Source organism: Trachemys scripta, chromosome 5, assembly GCF_013100865.1.
Source record: "Trachemys scripta elegans isolate TJP31775 chromosome 5, CAS_Tse_1.0, whole genome shotgun sequence".
In the NCBI taxonomy this organism is placed as follows: Eukaryota; Metazoa; Chordata; order Testudines; family Emydidae; genus Trachemys; species Trachemys scripta.
In genome coordinates this window covers 62,814,373-62,834,260 of record NC_048302.1, presented here as the reverse complement: position 1 = coordinate 62,834,260, position 19,888 = coordinate 62,814,373, and positions in this window count along the sequence as shown.

Here is a 19,888-nt window from a genome sequence, read left to right as displayed (position 1 = left end):
GCTATCAGCGTTGTAGCCAGACAGGGGTCGGCTACCCCTGGGCCACTTCCCAACTCCAACTCAAGGTGTACCTGGCTCTGTAGTGGGTTGTCCTGGTTGTCGGGGAAGAAGGCCTCTATCAGGGATTGCAGCTCTTCCGTGCTCAGGTCTGTAAATGGCCCTGGCGCTCCTGGCCAGTCCTTGGCTCCCTCAGGGGCTGCAGCAGCCTCCCAGCTCAGGGCTCACAGGAGGCGACTGGCTCCTCCGGCGGCTGCCTCCCAAATGAGTTCTCTGGTCCTGCCCACTAACTTCTGGTGGGAGGATTGAGCGTGGCATGGCTCCACTCACCAGGGTTCAATGAGGGGCTTCTTCCCCTCTGGGTCTGTGGGCGGCCAATCTGCCCTGCTACACTCACACACCTTCCCTCAAGTCCAGTTCCCGGACTTGGGGGCTGGTCTCTTGATTCCCGCCTATGTTCTCCTTACCTGCCCAGTACTTGATGGTAAAGGCGTATTGCTGGAGGGTAAGGTACCAGAGCCTGAGTCTGATGTTAGAGGTCCTCATGGTGTTTAGCGATTTCAGCGGTGCATGGTTGGTGATCAGGATGAAGGGGACCCCCAGAAGATAGTATCTAGGGTGACCAGACATCCCAATAGGTAGGTGTTTGTCCTGATATTTCGCAGTACTCCTTTTTTTTTTTTTTTTTTTGGCTCTGCCAGTGACTCCCTTCCGCCCGCCATGTGTCCCGATATTTTCTTCCTCTCATCTGGTCACCCTAATAGTATCTGAGCGCATTGATTGCCCACTTGATGGCGAGGACCTCCTTCTTGATGACCAAGTATTTACACCTGCGGGGAAAAAGCTTGTGGCTAAGGTAGAGGATGGAATGTTTTTCTCCGTCCACCTCCTAGGAGAGGACGGTCCCGAGCTCCACCTCCGAGGCATCCGTTTGCACCAAAAACGCCTGGTTGAAGTTGGAGCTGAACAAGACGGGTTCCCAACATAGTCTTCCCTTAAGAGTCTGAAAGGCATCTTCGCACTCAGTCGACCAGCGTACTCAGTGGGGGCTGTACTTGGTGAGGAGGGCTGTGGGGGGAACCACGAGAATTGGGGCACGAAGCACCGGTAGTATCCAGCCAGGCCTCAGAACTGTCATACCTGGCGCTTTGTTGTCGAGGCTGGGCACATTTGCAGCGCCTGGACCTTTCCTATGAGGGGACGGATGAGGCCCCGGCCAAGGATATATGCCAGGTAAATAGTCTCCTGCCAGCCAATTCAACATTTTTGGGGGGTTGGAGCCTGGCCCCGCACAGGGTCCGGAGGTCAGCAGCCACCTGATTTAAATGCTCGTCCCACTGGCAGCTGTAGACCACAACATCATCCAAGTAGGCCAGAGCCTACCCTATATGTGAGGATCCAGGGGGGAGTCCATCAGGCACTGGAAAGTCGCCGAAGGCTCCATGGAGGCTGAAGGAAATCTGTGTGAAGTGATATAGCCTGCTTGGCGTAGCAAACGCAGTCTTCTCTTTGGAGTTCCGGTCCAAGGGCATGTCCCAGTAGCCTTTTGTGAGGTCAAGGCTCGTGATGTATCTGGCAGTGCCCACACAATCAAGGAGCTCATTAATCCTGGGCATCGGGTATGCGTCGAACTTTGATATTGCATTCACCCTTCGGAAATCTATGCAGAATTGAAGGGTCCCATTGAGCTTCGGAACCAACACAATGGGACTGCACCACTCACTCGGTGATCATTCCATGACTCACAGCTCCATCATTTCTTGGACTTCCCTTTCAACAATTTCCCATGTCTGTCACAGGAGCGGGCCACCTCCCTGGGGTTCATCTTAATGGTGTGCTGGACTATGCTGGTCTGGCCTGGGAGGGCGGTAAAAGTTGTATGAAAGATGTCCAGCAGGCACTGAGACTATTTCTGTTGTTCTGAGGAGAGGGTGTTCCCCAGTTGAGGCTCCTCAGTCTTGGCCATATCAGGGCCTGGGGACCTAAGGCCAGCTTGGGAGGGCAAGGGGTAACTAGCAGTCCATCCTGTGCATGCCAAGGCTTCAGAAGATTTACGTGATAAATCTGCTTCTTTCTTCTTCAGTCTGGTTGGTGGACTTCCTACGTGACCGGCTCTACTCAGCAGACCATGTCATAAGGGCCCTGCCATTGAGCAAGCCATTTTGACTCCTTGGAGGGCAGGAGGAGTACTCAGTCACTGAGCTCAAGTGACTCGGGCCCCCTAATTATAACACCCCTCCTGGGTCCCTTGTGCTGCCTGGAGAGTCTCCTGCACAAGGGCCCCTGATTGAGCAAGTCAGTCCTGCAATTGTAGCACATATTGGAGAAGCCCCTGCGAAGCTGAAGGGTGTGCTCCCAAGTCTCTCATCAGATCCAGTATCTTGTGGGGTTGTCGGCCGTACAGGAGTTCGAAGGGGGAGAACTTGGTGGATGACTCGGGTACTTCGCGGATGGCTAGCAGCAATGGTGGGAGCAATTGGTCCCACTGCTGCAATTCTTGTGACGGGAACTTCCTCAACATACCCTTTAAAGTCCTGTTGAAGCACTCATCAAGCCCGTCCATTTGCAGATGATACACTGACATCTGCAGCTTCTTAATGCCCAACAGGGCACACACCTGATGGAGCAGCCAGGAAGTGAAATTAGTCCCTTGATGGTGAGGAGTTCCCAGGGAAGCCCCATGCAGGCAAATACCTTCACCAGTTCTGCTGTGATGGTACAGGCACTGGTCTCTCTCAGTGGAATGGCTTCGGGGAAGCGGGCTGCGCAGTCCATAAGGACAAGGATATGCCAGAACTCAGCCTTGCTCTTTGGGACGGGTCCCAACCAGGTCCATTGTGACTCGCTCGAAGGGAACACCTACCACAGGCAAGGTAACCAAGGGCACTTTTGGCACCCCTGGGCTGGCGGCCAACTGGCATTCGGGGCATGAGCAACAATAGTCTCTTATCTCCCGATAGACTCCTGGCCAGTAGAAGTGGGATAGGACTTGGGCCACAGCCTTTTCTTGCCCCAAATGTCCAGCCACAAGGCCGTTGTGTGTGAGCTTCAAAACCCCTTTCCGATGACACTGGGGAATGACCACCTTGGTCCGAACCACCTGTGTTTGTGGGGCCCACTCCATCCGATAGAGGTAATCTGCTATGAGTTCAAATTAGGGCCATTGCACTGCTCTGTGGGTGTCCATCATGGCCCCATTAATGTGGGCCACCTGGTCATAGGCATGATTGAGTGTAGGATCATCCCGATGGTCTTGAGGGAAGTTGGCTAGGGGGGTTGTCAAGGGGCTTTCTCCCGGGGGTTGGGATCCTGGGCTCATTGGGGTCCTCTCCTTCTGGCCTCCTCTCTGCATTTTCAAGTGGTCCCCCTTCTTCGGCCTCAGTGTCCCCATATCCAATGGGGTCTCTCACTAGGGCCAGCTGGGTAGGAGGTAACCCGAGGCTGGCCTCCCGAAGCAAGTCATTAAAGCGCAGCCAGTCTTGGCCGAGGATGATGGGATTGGTGAGAGTGGGAGCCAACCCCACTGTCATTACCTCTGTCACCATTTATCGTCAGGAGTACCCTGATGTGGGGGTACGCTCTCACATTCCCATGTATGTACTGGAGTCTGATCTCCCCCCCTCCCCCATCACTCTAGGGTTGGGGACGACCCCCTGATGGATGAGGGTCTGCCAGCACTCTGAGTCCAGGAGGGCCACGCCTTTTCTGGGCCCCACCCCCATGGACATCGTCAGCTTCAGGGTGGACTGCTTGCAGGCATGGGACTCTCTGGTACAGACCTGGCCAAAGCTGCAGTCCATCTCAGGACATTCCCATCGTAAATGTCCAAAACAGCTGCAGGAGAAGCAGGGTCCCACTTCTGGACGTCCTGGCCAAGGTGGCGTCTTTGCTGGAAGGCTTCAGTGAGAGTCCCAGCCCGCCTTGCTCAGGGTGTCCGCAAAACATGGTTCCAGATTGCTGAGGGACGTTCTGGGGCTGGCTGTCTGGGTTGCAGAGCCCCAGTCAGCGTTCAGTCTTGGGTTTGAGTCTCCGGGTCGGCGCGTTCCTGGTCCGATGTGGGTCTCTGTGGCCAGGGAGCCTTCCATCAAGGTGACCGCCGTACTCAATGTCATCGGACGGTGGCGGAATACCCAAGCCCGACCCCAGGGTGGGAGCACCTGGATGAACTGCTCTAGGATGACCTGTTTGGTGAGTTCACTCATCGAGCGTCGCTCTGGAAGAAGCCAGCGCCAGCAGAGGTCTTTAATTGCCTGGGCTATGATGTGGGGCCAGGCTCCCAGCAGGTAGGTCATCGTCTGGAACTGCTGACGCAAGGTTTCTGGCATGATGTCGAGGGCATCTAAGATGGCCAACTTCACTCTCCCATAGTCTCACACCTCCTCCAGAGGAAGCCCCCAGTAGGCGATCTGCACAGTTCCAGTCAAGTAGGAGGCCACGAGAGTGGCCCACTGCTCCTGGGGCCACCCTGCCCCTATGGCGACCTGCTCAAACGTGACAAGGAAGGCTTCCAGGTCATCCTTGGGTCCCATCTTGGAGAGCCTTCTGGGCACTGAGGGAGCAGGGGGGGATTCTCTGTGGCCCCTCTTGTGGCCGGACTAGGTTGGTGCAGCAGTGTTGCAAGTTGCTGGAGACACTGTTGCTGTTGCTCTCGGTGCTGGGCCCCCAAATCCCAGAGTAACTGCTGCTGCTGTGCCCCCAGTGGCTGCATCAGTTGCTGTTGCTTCTGCCTCTCAGTCAGATATTTGATGAACTTCTCAAGCTCCATTTTTTTGTTTATATTTTTTAAGGGTTCCCAATGGTGGGGCCCCTTATTGCAGGGATTGGGCCGATACCCATATTCTCCACCAAGTGTAGTCTGTTGGGGGGTGTGGCTCCTCCCGCTCTGGGTCTGTGGGTGGCCAATATGCCCCACTACATCTCCAGGAGTCACCTGACATGGGGAATCAGTGGGGCGATGGGAGACGCGAGCTTGGGCCTGTGATCAGGGCCGAATAACACACACAGTTATGGAGCCTGGTCGGGGTGGGGCAGCAAAGAGTCTCACGCTCAGGTCTGTACTCACGCTGGGCAGCAACCAGTCAGTTAGCCCAGGCCTTTGAGCAGGGTGGGGCAGTAGAGAATCTAAGGGGCTCAGGCCTGCACTAAATCTGAGCAGCAAACAGTCGGGCCTCCTAGCTCTGGCAGAGGGCCGACAAGCGCAGCTTCTTGCCTAAGAATGGGGGAGACTGTCACCCATGGATTGGAGTGGCAGAGGGGGATGCAGGCCCACCCACTCCTCTGCATCCTGGCCCAGGGCCCTAGCAGTAGCAGAGCAGTCTGACTCTCTCACTGCCAACATTGCAGCCAGGCTGGACTGAGCTACCCTGGGCTACTTCCCAACTCCCCCTCACGGTGTACCTGGTGCTGTAGAGGATCACTGAGGAAGAATGCCTCTGTCAGTGCTTGCAGCTCCTCCATGCTCAGGTCTGTAAATGTCTCTGGTTCTCCTGGGCCAGTCCTTAGCTCCCTTGGTGGCTGCAGCGGCATCCCAGCTCCCAGGGAGCGTCTGGCTCCTCTGGCGGCTGCCTCCCAACTGAGTTCTCCAGCCTGCCTTTTGTACTTCCAGTCCCGCCCACTAACTTCCGGCGGGAGGACTGAGGGAGGCATGGCTCCGCCCACCAGGGTTCAATGAGTGGCTCCTCCCCCTCCGGGTCTGTGGGCAGCCAATCTGCCCCCATTAATCCGGCACTGAAGAACAAGCCTATAAAAAGGTCTTTGAAATTACACTATAATGCCAGAAAAGAAAAAAGAGCTTTTTGGAATGCTGGAATGAATGGAGGCTATTGAACTCTAACATGCAGAACAAGAGCTACATAGTTTGGAATGGTTTTATTTTGCTGTGTGTGCTTGTGTTTGGGAAGCCTGACCAACAGGAATTCAGAGAGCCTGGGAGAGGAAAGACAATATTTAAATAGCATTCATGCAGTTGCACTTTTAGTGTCCGACTCTGTAAAGATTTAAAGATGTGCCTTTTGACACACAGCAGTAGTTCTGTTGAAATCAGTGGGACTATTAAGATACATAAAGTTAACCATGTGCATAAGCCTTTGTGGGATTGGATCCTTAAGCAATCAAAAGTAGGTGAAATGAGTGATAAAATATTGATTCAAAATGTTCATTTCCTGTACACTGTTAAATAGCCTTACTACTACCTTATATACAGAAAGGGCAGTATATATAGATACAGATCTTCTGTATCTGTGTGCTATAAGGCAAGATACATACATGAGTCTGAATAGGGAAATAAGAACAGGTGTTAAAGAAAAAATTCAGTGTTTTCCTATTACATATTTTATAGTTAGATAAATAACTAACTTGTTCTCTACCCTCCAAGAAAAACTATTGTTTAAGAAATAGACTAGAAATTTCAGCTTACTTATGGGTATGAATATTTCTGATTTTTTTCTGTGAATATTGATATTGCTCGCTAACAGGGAGAAAGTGACAACCAAAGGCAGGAAGACACTTATTTTGCATTGAAATCAATGGGAACAGCACACAAAATGTACGTTTATACATATCTGTAAAAAAAGTAAATATTAGAAGTATTTCAACTTGACAAAAGCTGTTGTAGCCAAATTACTGCAGGGATTTATGTTAAAGGCTGTGAAGCCTCATTGTTTGATAAACTGGAAAAGGGGATACTAACAACTGGAAATATTAGAAAACTAATCCATGTACAAAGGTAACCATAACCCAAATCCTGGGACTAATCAACCATGGAATGCTAATTGCAAAGTCAGCTACGCTTTGCACTGCAGATGTTTTCTCCTACAATCATTTATTTTACTGCATTGACTTGAGGCTTCTTTGCTCTTCTCTCCTTTGATTCTCATACCCTCAAAACCTAGTTTTGCATCAGAAGCCAATAGAGGCACATAATGGATTGTTTGGATGCTGCTGCAAACATGCTACTAAAGTCACAGTAGACTTAATGCCTGCGGGTTTGGTGTTACTGCCATCATTTCTATGGCAGTAACATTAGATTTAATCTTTTCTGGCTGAGCTATTTCATGCCTTTTTGATAGATAGGAAATCTGCAGTGTGGAGTTTTAGTGGATACACCTCTTCAGCCAAAATTACTCCTCTCTCTCTAACCTGAAACAAGTCTAAGAATTGGGTCCATGATCTGTAGATATGAGTTTGGCTGTTCAAAATTATTCAAATGAATTTATTTTGGAAGCTGTAGATTAAGTACAAATGGTGTATAGGTGCAGTAGGAATTGGTGCCTTCCTTTCATCTTCCAATTTTTGGAGAGAAAGAATTCGTTGGGTTTTGTTGTTTTTCAGTTCCTCATTTTACAGTAAAACAAATCTGAAATCAGAACAGAGATGCAAACGAGCAACATGAATACACCAGAAATTTATACAGCTTGAACACAAATGTAAACACCTTATTAGGAATGCTAGACCACAGTTGCAAATGATTTATGAATTGCACACTATCATATATTGGACCCACCGTTCCTATAGATGTGAAAAGGAAATATAAATACTGGCTACATGTATTCCATTACTATACTTTTTCAGCAAATGTATCCATTTATCATTAGCTATTAAAATCTAAATATCTTCTATATATATGTGTGTGTGTGCTCAAGCTGCAAAAGTCAGACATAGCTTTAGAGCACACCAGATTTCAGGGGGATTTGGCTCTAATTATTTTTCTTTTACTTATAATATAAAGGGGCCATTTGCAAAATTCAGATTTGGATTGAATTCAGATTTTAAAACTTCTGTCCCTCCCTAGGTTTAGGGATGGCCTCAACCAGGTTACTGATTCAGGTCCATCTGTACTTGATATTTCGGTGGAGGTTCTCATGGCTGTAACCTCAATAGGTAGTTTTCTGTTTCACTAATTATTAGCATTGACAGTCTCTCCTATTGCTTTATTCTCTTTGTCTGGAATTTGATTTGGAAAGTTTTGTGAAGTTTGTACAACTTTTATCAGTAGGAAAACGTTTGGCTTTATTTTGTGGTTCTGCTGCTGGCATTTGGTGACATTTTCTCTTGTTATTGACAGGTTTTTTTATATTTCCTTAAAAGAATGAGCTAGCCTAGTAGTGGTGTTTAATTTGTTTTGTCCAGTCCATACAGTACACAAAGCTCTCTGTTCACATTTCACTCCTACTTTGGCTTTCCTCTGTGATTGTTTTTTGCTGCACCTTTGTTTGCTTTATGACCTTTGTCCAAATCATGTTTTTGTCCCTAGATAGAAGCTGGATAGCTCTTTGCTGATACCTGCCACATCTGTCTCTTTTCCTAAAGTTTATTCTTTCCCCTCCCAAACATTCTGCATTGCAGCAGAACAGATTCTTAGCTATCTCCTCTAAAATTATATACAAGTGAATCTTTTGAATTATGTTGCTTCAACACGATTGTCTTCCTGGTGAATAAAGGTCAAGCACAGAGTCCTTTTGTTGCTATTGCTGACATGCCACTGCTGAGTGATTACTAATCTTTACATTATACTGTGTGTGCTGACTAACCTCCAGATGATTTTTTTTTTTAAAGCCACAGCAAAGGTGAAATAGGAGAGCAGGCTTCTGTGTTAAAGTGGATGTGATTAGACCTCTGGCTACACTGCTAATAGTAGGAAATATGGAATGTAACTGAAGAATTTTCAAGCAGAGAGGGGTACTGTATCTCACAGTTAGTGAAGTTTAAATGTCTGCCAGACCAAAATGAGTATTGTATATTACAATTGTAGGGTCATAAATAATTTATATTTATAATACTATTTTGAAAGGCTGCTAGAATGTCAGAGTTCAATAATCCAAGTAATTATTTAATTGCGACTCAGCTCTTGAAAGTGATAATTTTGAAAAATTGCATTTTCTGGTTACAAAATGCATTTTCTTTTTAATCAATGTTGGATCAGGACCTCCTTTATGGAAGAAATAATAGCATTCAAAAAACAAAAAGCAAGATTTCAACCAGGTGATTGAAGGAGTTATCTGATGTTTTCCATCACCTGCAGTTAATGTTTGTAATGACATTTCTTCTGTGCCATTATGCATTACCATTGCTAAGGAATTCAGAGGAAGAAAACTACTTTGTGTTATAGGTAGAGACAAAGGTTGATTAAAGGTTAATGCACTAGGCAGGATTTTAGATTGTGTCATTTAATTGGTAACCAACATCTGAGAGTGCTGAGGGGTGTCATCCTCTCAAATTAGACAAAGCACAACTTTAATTGGGATAGATTACTAAACACAGTTCTATCAGTTGTAAGCCCTGCTGCATTCCCATGCAGGGCAATAAACAGGAATAAGGAGCCCCCTTTGCCCTAGTTTAGCCTACCCACATCACTGGTGTCTGCTAAGCTAGTATCCCCTTTCCCATCCAGGTGGGCACAGAGTGGGTGAAAGAAGTTAGCAAAGCACCCCCTTCCAATGTGCAGGTCTATGCACCAGACATGGGGAGGGGACATGGGGATTTAATGTGCCAACAGGAGGGCTGGTGAAGAGTTCCACCCACCCTGGGAAAAAGACCAAATGATGACAGTCAGAATCGTAATCTGGTTTGTGCCCAGGCTCAGTTACAATCCAGCCCAACGGGAACAAATGAGCAAATAGGTGTCTTAAATGGAAAGAAGGGAGATTTTTTTTCATGACTACATAAAGAGAGACTCCGCAGCAGTGAGAAATCTGACAGGATGAAAATTGGATTTTTTTGAACGCACAGAAAGAGAATTGTTCGTTCCATATATATTTGTTAATTTTTATTTTTATTATTTAAAATAAAAATTTCAGGACCAGATCCTCTGCCTCACTCCATTCCCTAACCACCACTTCTCAGGCACAAGGAGACTAGAAAGCCATCCTAAAAGGCAGCTCATAATTCCCCTTGTGTATAGGAATCACTAATGGCATAGAGCCAACTTTGATGACCACTCCCTCCCAACCCTTATTCCCCCCCCTCCTCTGGGGGTAGGTAGCATGTCATTACCCCCTGTCATTACCCCTCTTACAGGACTGGGAGAATACAAAGAAAGATCTGGCCAAATATACACTCTATCTGTAACATTAGGGTAGATGCAGAAATTATTGGGTTACTGGACTTGAGCCTCAAAAAAATAGCTGTGTTTCTATTCTAATTTCAGTGTCTCTCTTCTTTTGTTTGGGGCGGGGGGTAGCAGGAGAGGAGAGGGAGATACTGAAGCAAGGATTCTCTGCCTATCTCAGGCATGTTTGACATTGATAATCACAGTGCTTTCACTGGTTGAAATCCTCCAGCAGTTTTATGTAGAATACACATTTTTCCACATTTACAGGATTTTCCTTAACATCCAGATGCAACAAATCAGGAATTTTTTTGCAGCTTGTGGGTCTTGTAGCAAATAATTATTTTTACATATAGGACCCAAGAACTCTGCGGGTTTGGCACTTATTTAGTTTACCAGTTATTCTGTGGAAATATCATCCTACACTTCCTGCTTTTTCTATAGTCTTTAATACTTTAGTCTTTGATTCCATTGTCTCCCTGGCTTTCTTTATGTTCTGCATATGTTTTCAGAATATCTAATTGAATGTCCATGATAGAGAGCTTAATGAGCATAAATTTCATCTGAATTTCAAGGCTTGGAAAGCCCTTGTGCAGTCTCTAAGGTGCCACAAGTACTCCTGTTCTTCTTTTTCTGTAATGAGTAACCATCATTCAGTAAGACCTCATCTATACTAGCCTCATAGTTGTGCTTATGGATTCTGGCCTTTGTCTTGGAAGATGCTCTATGTAGGTAGAGGGGGTCCATCCACACAGAACCCATTGCAGGTTTGGAGTCTGTGTATGAATTTAGTTCTCACTACATCAGTTTATAATCAGATTAGACAGGATAACATGGGTGAGACCAGACTGCAGTAAAATACACTGTTCTAAGGCACCTCAGCCCAGATCATAGAATATCAGGGTCGGAAGGGACCTCAGGAGGTCATCTAGTCCAACCCCCTGCTTAAAACAGGACCAATTCCCAACTAAATCATCTCAGCCAGGGCTTTGTCAAGCCTGACCTTAAAAACCTCTAAGGATGGAGATTCCACCACCTCCCTAGGTAACCCATTCCAGTGCTTCACCACCCTCCTAGTGAAAAAGTTTTTCCTAATATCCAACCTAAACCTCCCCAACTGCAACTTGAGACCCTTACACCTTTTTCAGTCATCTGCTATGACTGAGAACAGTCGAGACCCATCCTCTTTGGAACCCCCTTTCAGGTAGTTGAAAGCAGCTATCAAATCCCCCCTCATTCTTCTCTTCTGCAGACTAAATAATCCCAGTTCCCTCAGCCTCCCCTCATAAATCATGTGCTCCAGCCCCCTAATCATTTTTGTTGCCCTCCGCTGGACTCTTTCCAGTTTTTCCACATCCTTCTTGTAGTGTGGGGCCCAAAACTGGACACAGTACTCCAGATGAGGCCTCACCAATGCAGAATAGAGGGGAATGATCATGGACCTTGATCTGCTGTCAATGCTCCTACTTATACAGCCCAAAATGCTGTTAGCCTTCTTGGCAACAAGGACACATTATTGACTCATATCCACTTCTTGTCTACTGTAACCCCTAGGCCCTTTTCTGCAGAACTGCTGCCTAGCCACTCGGTCCCTAGTCTGTAGCAGTGCATGGGATTCTTCCGTCCTAAGTGCAGGACTCTGCACTTGTCCTTGTTGAACCTCCTCAGATTTCTTTTGGCCCAATCCTCTAATTTGTCAGGGCCCTCTGTATCCTATCCCTACCCTCCAGCATATCTACTACTCCTCCCAGTTTAGTGTCATTTGAAAACTTGCTGAGGGTGAAATCCACACCATCCTCCAGATCATTAATGAAGATATTGAACAAAACTGGCCCCAGGACTGACCCTTGGGGCACTCCGCTTGATACCAGCTGCCAACTAGACATAGAGCCATTGATCACTACCTTTTGAGCCCGATGATCTAGCCAGCTTTCTATCCACCTTATAGTTTATTCATCCAGCCTATACTTCTTTAACTTTCTGGCAAGAATACTGTGGGAGACAGTAACAAAAGCTTTGCTAAAGTCAAGGAATAATACATCCACTGCTTTCCCCTCATCCACTGAGCCAGTTATCTCATCATAGAAGGCAATTAGGTTAGTCAGGCAGGATTGCCCTTGGTGAATCCATGCTGACTGTTCCTGATCACTTTCCTCTCCTCAAAGTGCTTCAAAATTGATTCCTTGAAGAATGCTCCACGATTTTTCCAGGGACTGAGGTGAGGCTGACTGGCCTGTAGTTGCCCGGCTCCTCCTCCTTCCCTTTTTAAAAGATGGACACTACATTAGCCTTTTTCCAGTCATCCGGGATCTCCCCTGATCACCATGAGTTTTCAAAGATAATGGCCAATGGCTCTGCAATCACATCCACCAACTCCTTTAGCACCCTCAAATGCAGCGCATCCGGCCCCATGGACTTGTGCTTATCCAGCTTTTCTATATAGTCCTGAACGACTTCTTTCTCCACGGAGGGCTGGTCACCTCCTCCCCATGCAGTGCTGCCCAGTGCAGTAGTCTAGGAGCTGACCTTGTTCGTGAAGACAGAAGCAAAAAAAGCATTGAGTACATTAGCTTTTTCCACATCCTCTGTCACTACGTTGCCTCCCCCATTCAGTAAGGGGCCCACACTTTCCCTGACCTTATTCTTGTTGCTAACATACCTGTGGTAACCCTTCTTGTTACTGTTAACATCCCTTGCTAACTGCAACTCCAAGTGTGATTTGGCCTTCCTGATTTCACTTCTGCATGCCTGAGCAATATTTTTATACTCCTCCCTGGTCATTTGTCCAATCTTCTACTTTTTGTAAGCTTCTTTTTTGTGTTTAAGATCAGCAAGGATTTCAATATTAAGCCACGCTGGTTGGCTGCCATATTTACTATTCTTTCTACACATCAGGATGGTTTGTTCCTGCAACCTCAATAACGATTCTTTAAAATACAGCCTGCTCTCCTGGACTTCTTTCCCCTCTCATGTTATTCTCCCAGTGGATCCTGCCCATCAGTTCCCTGAGGGCGTCAAAGTCTGCTCTTCTGAAGTCCAGGCTTCATATTCTGCTACTCTTCTTTCTTCATCAAAGTGTATTTGGCATCTAAAAGCCTTTGAGGATCGGGGCCCTCCTCTCTAGGTCAGCCATGAACCTACAAGGTGCTGAATGCCCTCAGCAAAGCACTCAGCCCCCTCAGCTCATTGAATTCTTGGGATCTGAAGGTACTGAGCAGATATCAGGAGATGCTCAGCACCTTGCAGGATCAGACCATTTGTTCATAATCAGCCCTCACTCAGGAAAAGTCCCATTGACTTGAATGTCTTAAAGGACTAAAATAACAAGGTAAAGATTTGACAATGACTTCAGGATTTGGCTCCTGATTTTTTAAATAATGCTCAGGATGAGAGAGTCTTTTACATATATTGGAACACATCACTTTTTAAAAAATTTATCTGTTAGTTCCCAGGACAGTAATACCACTCAGAGGATGACTGCACCCATCTGCACTGTGCTCACTAGATGCATGTTCCGGCACTAAAGCTGGGTTATTAACACAGTACTATACCCAACAGTAACTGTGTTCAGATGTAGTTTAATATGGGCACTTAGCACGGTAGATGCTCAACGCTTTAGTTCAGCGATATTTCTTTCAGATGTTTGTTTTTTATTTAAATAATAGCCAGCACAGGCTGCAATAACAGACCATTTGTTGTGTACATAGGCCAGATGAGCTTTTTCACTGTGGGGTAGATTATGGCTTGTCCTGCCTGCTGGCCAATCTCTTGTGCTAGTGGCCCGTACCACCACTTCCTGCATATGTAGGAAAGAAGCAGTCTGCACAGAGTGGCTATGTATTCTCCTCATGCAAAGGAGAGCAGAGGGCTGGGGACGTGTTGGAGTATTAATGATATAATGTGGCCAGCATTTCATGGAGCCTATGCAGTGTCAGGTATTGACTTGCTATTGTTTATCCCTTCTGAAGAGCAGTGGAGAGACTAGGAGGGAAATGGTGACTCTCAAGATAGTCCTGGGCTTCTCCTGGGACAGTGCAACATGCTACTTGTTACTACAGACTAGATCACAAATTCATTTCATGATACTTTTTTTGTCTTTCAGGAGTGGTAGAGTGGACCATTCATTTGCTTGTAACTGTTGGTTATGCTATATGATGATATTTGGTTTGCTACCTCCTTCTATGAACAGGAGTGAATTCCTACCTTTTTTATGTTATTGAGGAGCATATACCTTTTCCCACATATATACCCTCAAAGTGATCATCCCTGGAATAACATTGCATCTGAAGAAGTGAGGTTCTTACCCACGAAAGCTTATGCTCCCAATACTTCTGTTAGTCTTAAAGGTGCCACAGGACCCTCTTACTGACTGGTACTACAAAGCTTTTCCTGGAAATACTGCCTTTCAGTGACAACATAAGATGTCAGATACTGGTATCACAACTGGACTGTAGAAACTGGGACTGTGAGGGGCTTTGGCAAATTATTGTGGGGGAAACATTGATGGTACTGATTGGTAGTAGGTATTCAGGTTTTACACTCTCTTTAGTTTTATATCAATTTTTTCAGAGGAAGTTACAAATCATATCTATGGCTACCAATTCAAAGATATTTTGAAGTACATACAAAGCTAGCTTGAAATTTTGACTAATGTACTTTCAGTGCTGGTTTAATTCAGGGCTGATTAATTTCAGGAAATCTCATTCTCTCTCTAAATTATGCTATACTGCTTCTCTATTAAACCTACAGGTTTCACTTCTGTTTTGTGCAAGAGATGTTTTTAATTTCACTGCCTTCTACAAATTAAAATATTACACCAAGCTTGTTTTCTATTAATATATGTTTCAAATGATATTATTTACTTCAGCATTATATTTTAGTAACACATTGAAATAATAAATAAAAGCAGGCAAAATGAAAAACTATTCATTATTTACATTTGCATATGTTCAGGGAGTTTCTAGAAATAATCATGAACACTTTCACCTATGGTACTACTTAAAATCTTGCCACAACTGTTAGAATTCAATTGCTAAATTAAATGGTATTTCACATCCACAAGTAATTCATTAAAAAAAAAAAAAATGGGCAAAACTCATTCCTGATATAATTCTAATGAAGTCAGAGTTACACCAGGTGTAAATTTAACTGAATGTTTGTAGACATATATAAATGCTTCTCAAAATGATTCCTAGGCACTGGTAAAATACCTTCAGACCAAATTTGGTACCTCCAAAAGAAAATGGCATAATTCTGCACTAGATTACACCTCACATAATCCTATTCATTTCATTCAGAATACATGGGATTTTGAATTCACATATACTAGAGCATATCAGGAGTTACTCCAGTGAAATCAGTGGCATCACTGTAGTAAATGAATTAAAAAACCTGATACATGTGTGTAACTCAGCCCAGAGTTGTCCTAGAAGGTTTAACTTCAGAGTCTTTTTACATGCCACGTCCTTTCCAAATACTGTTAGCACTGATGTGACTTTATGTTTTAATAGTGGTCTCAGACATTCCATCTCCCCTCCCATAAAGGGCCTTCTAGAATACTGTTGTAGCAGATTTGTTATTGCAGGACGTGTGAAAGTTCTTTTCAATTGATCTCATATCTAAAATAATCTACAATAGGCCCTTCAATCTAGCTATCAGATTTGGACGTGTGTGTCGGTGAGGTTGAGGACAGTTGGTGGCCATATCCAGAAATTGTGTATAAAAAATCAGAAGTTTTCATTGTAAAGAACATAAATTTCAGTCACTGCATATATAGCTAGTTACCTAGAGCTAATTGGGAATAAATTATTTCGTGAATTCAGCATTTTGTTTACAGACTGCTTATGAGCCGACCCTGTTTACTCCTAACGTATTTTCAGAATAGTTATGTGAACAAGTTTAACCAATGAAGGGAACAGCTCTTTCTGAAATATTCATGTGAATATAAACTACTTCCGGAGAGTATTCATCAAGGCTAACAGTAAAGGGTTTGATTCAAACCGAATAACCATTCAGAAATACAGTGAAAGTCCATGTGCACTGTGTTTGGGTATTTGACCTGCTCTGCTATTAACATTTGTATTAAATGTTACATACAATATTATTGTAAGATGTGTATTATGTGTGTGTTTCTGCTTGGAGTTACAGTTAAAAATGTTAATAGCTAGATTTGTCTCTGGCATGTTGGGAGCAGTAGCAAAAATTCTTAGGGTGGTCAGGTTCTTTTGGGGCTTAGTCATATATACATTTATCACCATACACAAGTTTGCTTTCACACACAGTCCCATTGAACTCAATGACAGTGTGCATGGAAGTAACTGAATGCAAGATCCACCTCATTAACTTTTGCGGCATGTGCTCTTCCAGAGTGTCTTAACGCCATGTAGGAATTAAGCTATCTTAAAATTTCTTATTGTTAGTGTTCATTTTCCAGCAAGACAGTGTGGAATTATGTCATATCTGCCCTTAGTACTTATTTTCCTCTCCAGCTCCAGGTATGAAAGCATTGCATTGTGTATTACAGCAAGATCTTTCTAAGAGATTCTCATATTAGTGTACTTCAGTTTTCAATTTGTGTAATGGCTGTTTGCTCTATTACCCTTCTGTTAATATTTTTAGATTCTTCCCCTCTCCAGGTCATTTCAATGCTTGGAGGAAGAGAGGAATGATTTCTTCTGAAACAGGAGTTATCCAAATACATAATGGTGGTTATAGCAGCAAAATAAGGCAGTAACACATCCACTACACAACCCAGTAGCTACTTTGAAAGGAAGCATCTGTTTTCATGCAAGAGGATGTACAATGATGAGTTAAAAATATCTTAACCGTTATGCTAAGAAACTAACATTTCTGCACTTTGGATCAGAGACTTGACATTTGGCAAGAGGTTGCCCTAGTGTCAGGGATGGACATTTTGACATCTTGGTGACAATCTGCCCCAGCTATAAACCTCTGACAAATCTCAATTTCCACATGCTCAGTAGAGACATGATAGAGTTTGGCAACTAAATTCTCTGAAGATTCCATTTGCTCTGAGCATGCTCCATCCCCTCTTATGTACAAAGGAGATAGCATATGTGTCAACACTAGAGAGCAACTGAGCATGCTCCATTGAAGGACTGTGGGGACTGATCAGGGTTTTCCCTACAATTGCTGTTTCCAACTGCTGACATGGTGCCAGAGACTAGAAATGAAAGAAGAGAGAGACTTGACTCAAATGCAGAGAGGTGAAGAACATTCTTAGGGAAAGTGTAGGAAAACATGGCAGAGAAGAGAGGGTTAGGAGCAGAAGTTAGGAGGGGGAAACAGGTCAGACATAGAGGAAGGCAGAAGAGAGGGGGTAGGAGCTGAAGGTGTGGGGAAGGAGTAGAAGCTGGAGAGGGGAGGGAGAAAATTTGGGGATAAAATGATAGAGTGGTAAAAATAGCCATGGTGGGGAGGAGAAAACAATTCAAAGCAGCTTAGAAGAACTTAAAGATCATCAAAATCATGATCAGAGGATTATTGCTAACATCTAGACAACGTTATATATTGTAGGAGATGAGAAAATGATTCAAAATGGAGAGATTTTTGTGAGAAAAGATAGGAAATCATAGGGCATTTCAGCTACCTAAGCATTCTAATTAGAGAGTGACTTCCCAAAACCTTGAACTTCAGATCTGATTTGCAGTTCAGATCCATATTGTAGAAATCATGTGGACAGAGATATGAATCCAAAATTCCTCTGTGATTGAAGAGTTTCACATCTGGTGTTCTGAAATACCTGGATGAACATGCAAACTTCTACAAGCATAAGTTTTGCATGCCTTAACATAGGTTCTGATATTTGCCTCTGTAAATAAACAGATGGCAGAGATGTCTAGAGATGTAGCACTTGGCCTAGTTTTAAGCAGCACAGATGATAAAAGTGCTGAGGTGAAGATATTGTAGGATGCAACGTAGCCAGCAGCCAAAACAAATTAATGAGCTTCAGGGTAAATATTAAACTGGTAGGATGAGATCAATACATTTATAATAGGAAAGACTTGGAGAACATAAGACAAAGCGGATAAAGCCATTGTATATGTCAGTAAGATCCACTGCAATATGCTTACCTTTGGTTCAGAACATCATGGATTGAAGTCCTATGCAAGGTCTTGAGCACATGCATTATAGGCCTTTTGTAGTGCAGAACTGGTAGAGATGTCATCTGTCAGAATTAAACTTTAACCAGAATTGGCATGCCCCTTAACAAAGATATTAAACAGAAGTCCCTTCTGCCCTTCTCTATTGACCAGGTAGGAAGCTGAAGAGCTCACAGCTTTGTTCAAAAGACTAGAAAGTAATTCTGGGTTTCTACCTAAAATTCTATCATGCTCAATAAAATAAGTCCTAATGGCCAAAACCCTATGTCAGCTACCACTCAGTTCTTAAAGACTACTCATTTATTAGCCACAAATCCACAAAAACAGTGTCAAAACGATTATGCTTTAAAAAGTTTTGAGTATCTGGAAATGCAATTAAAGATTCTTAAAAATAAAACAAACCCCAAAGCTTAGTAATTGAGTGCCCCACTCTGCAATAAGGGAAGGACAAATTAATGGTTGTACAGCTTTTTATTTACTGGAATGAAGGGGAAAGACCTGAATAGAGTGGAGATATCATACCCTTTCAACAGATATCTGTTCTGTAGAATGAAAAGTAGACTAGTACCTTTTAGTTGTTGGTTTGTGTACTTATTTGCATTTCTATTTTTTTCAGATAATTATGAATACAGTATATAATGAAACATTTACATTTATATTCCTTCTTGTTTCATGTTTAATGTAAGGCTAAATGAATGCACTACTTTTATTTCCTTAAACTTTGAAAACATTGTTAGAAGATACTGTAAAAAGTCTACATCAGGGTATATTTCGAGACCTTTTTTCTATCTTCTACCAATGTAAGATTATAATATATTTCCTGTTTTATGGCAAGAGAACAATTAATACATGTTTCTCATGTACTAAACTATGCATAATTTGTCAAGGACAAAAACAATTTGAAATTAATCAAAGAGTTGCCTCCCAAATTCAGTTTTTTCATTATCCTAAATAAAGAATTGTGAGAAGGGAATGATATTCACCTCATCTAAATTCCTTGTATATGACGTCAGCTCACCTAGAAACCCTGAGATTAAAACACCCTTCTCAGTTCACTGCATTACTATACATAAGCTCCCCAGCTCAATTTGATATCAATATACAGTGAGGGATCAGTACTAAGAAAGCTGCAATTTCAGTTTGGTATTAAATATATCAGCATGCAACTTTTCAGTACAACTTTTCTTAATTACAATCACAGGAGCAGTGCATCTTATTCCTCATGCACTAGAAGTATTTGCCTCAATATCTTTCTTAGAATATAACATCCAATAGCCTTGTATATACATTACAAAAATATTCTAAACAAAGAAAATGAATCCACAAATCTCACTCTGGTAAATCTGAATCTTTCCCCCATCACTTTTTATTATAAAAGAATTAAAATACATCTGTCTGAAGTTAGTTATATTTTCCTGAGTTAACATTCACTTTGAAACGGATTTCATTTTCAAGATCAGGGCTAAGAAAATAATGCAAAAAACATATTTGCAAGGATTCATTTAGAAAAAAAGTCCACAGAATCTTGTTAATGTTTGCTACCTCTTTTATTCGTTTTTCACAAATATTAATGAATGTGGGATATTGTTAGTGATAATGTTTGAAGAAAGGAAAAATGTTGTGAATACTTATACAAATATTTGCATGCATATTCATGCTGAACGTATTTCAAAGGCTATCTTGAAAGCTGGTTGTGGGTCATCTAGCCAGGGAGCAGAAACAA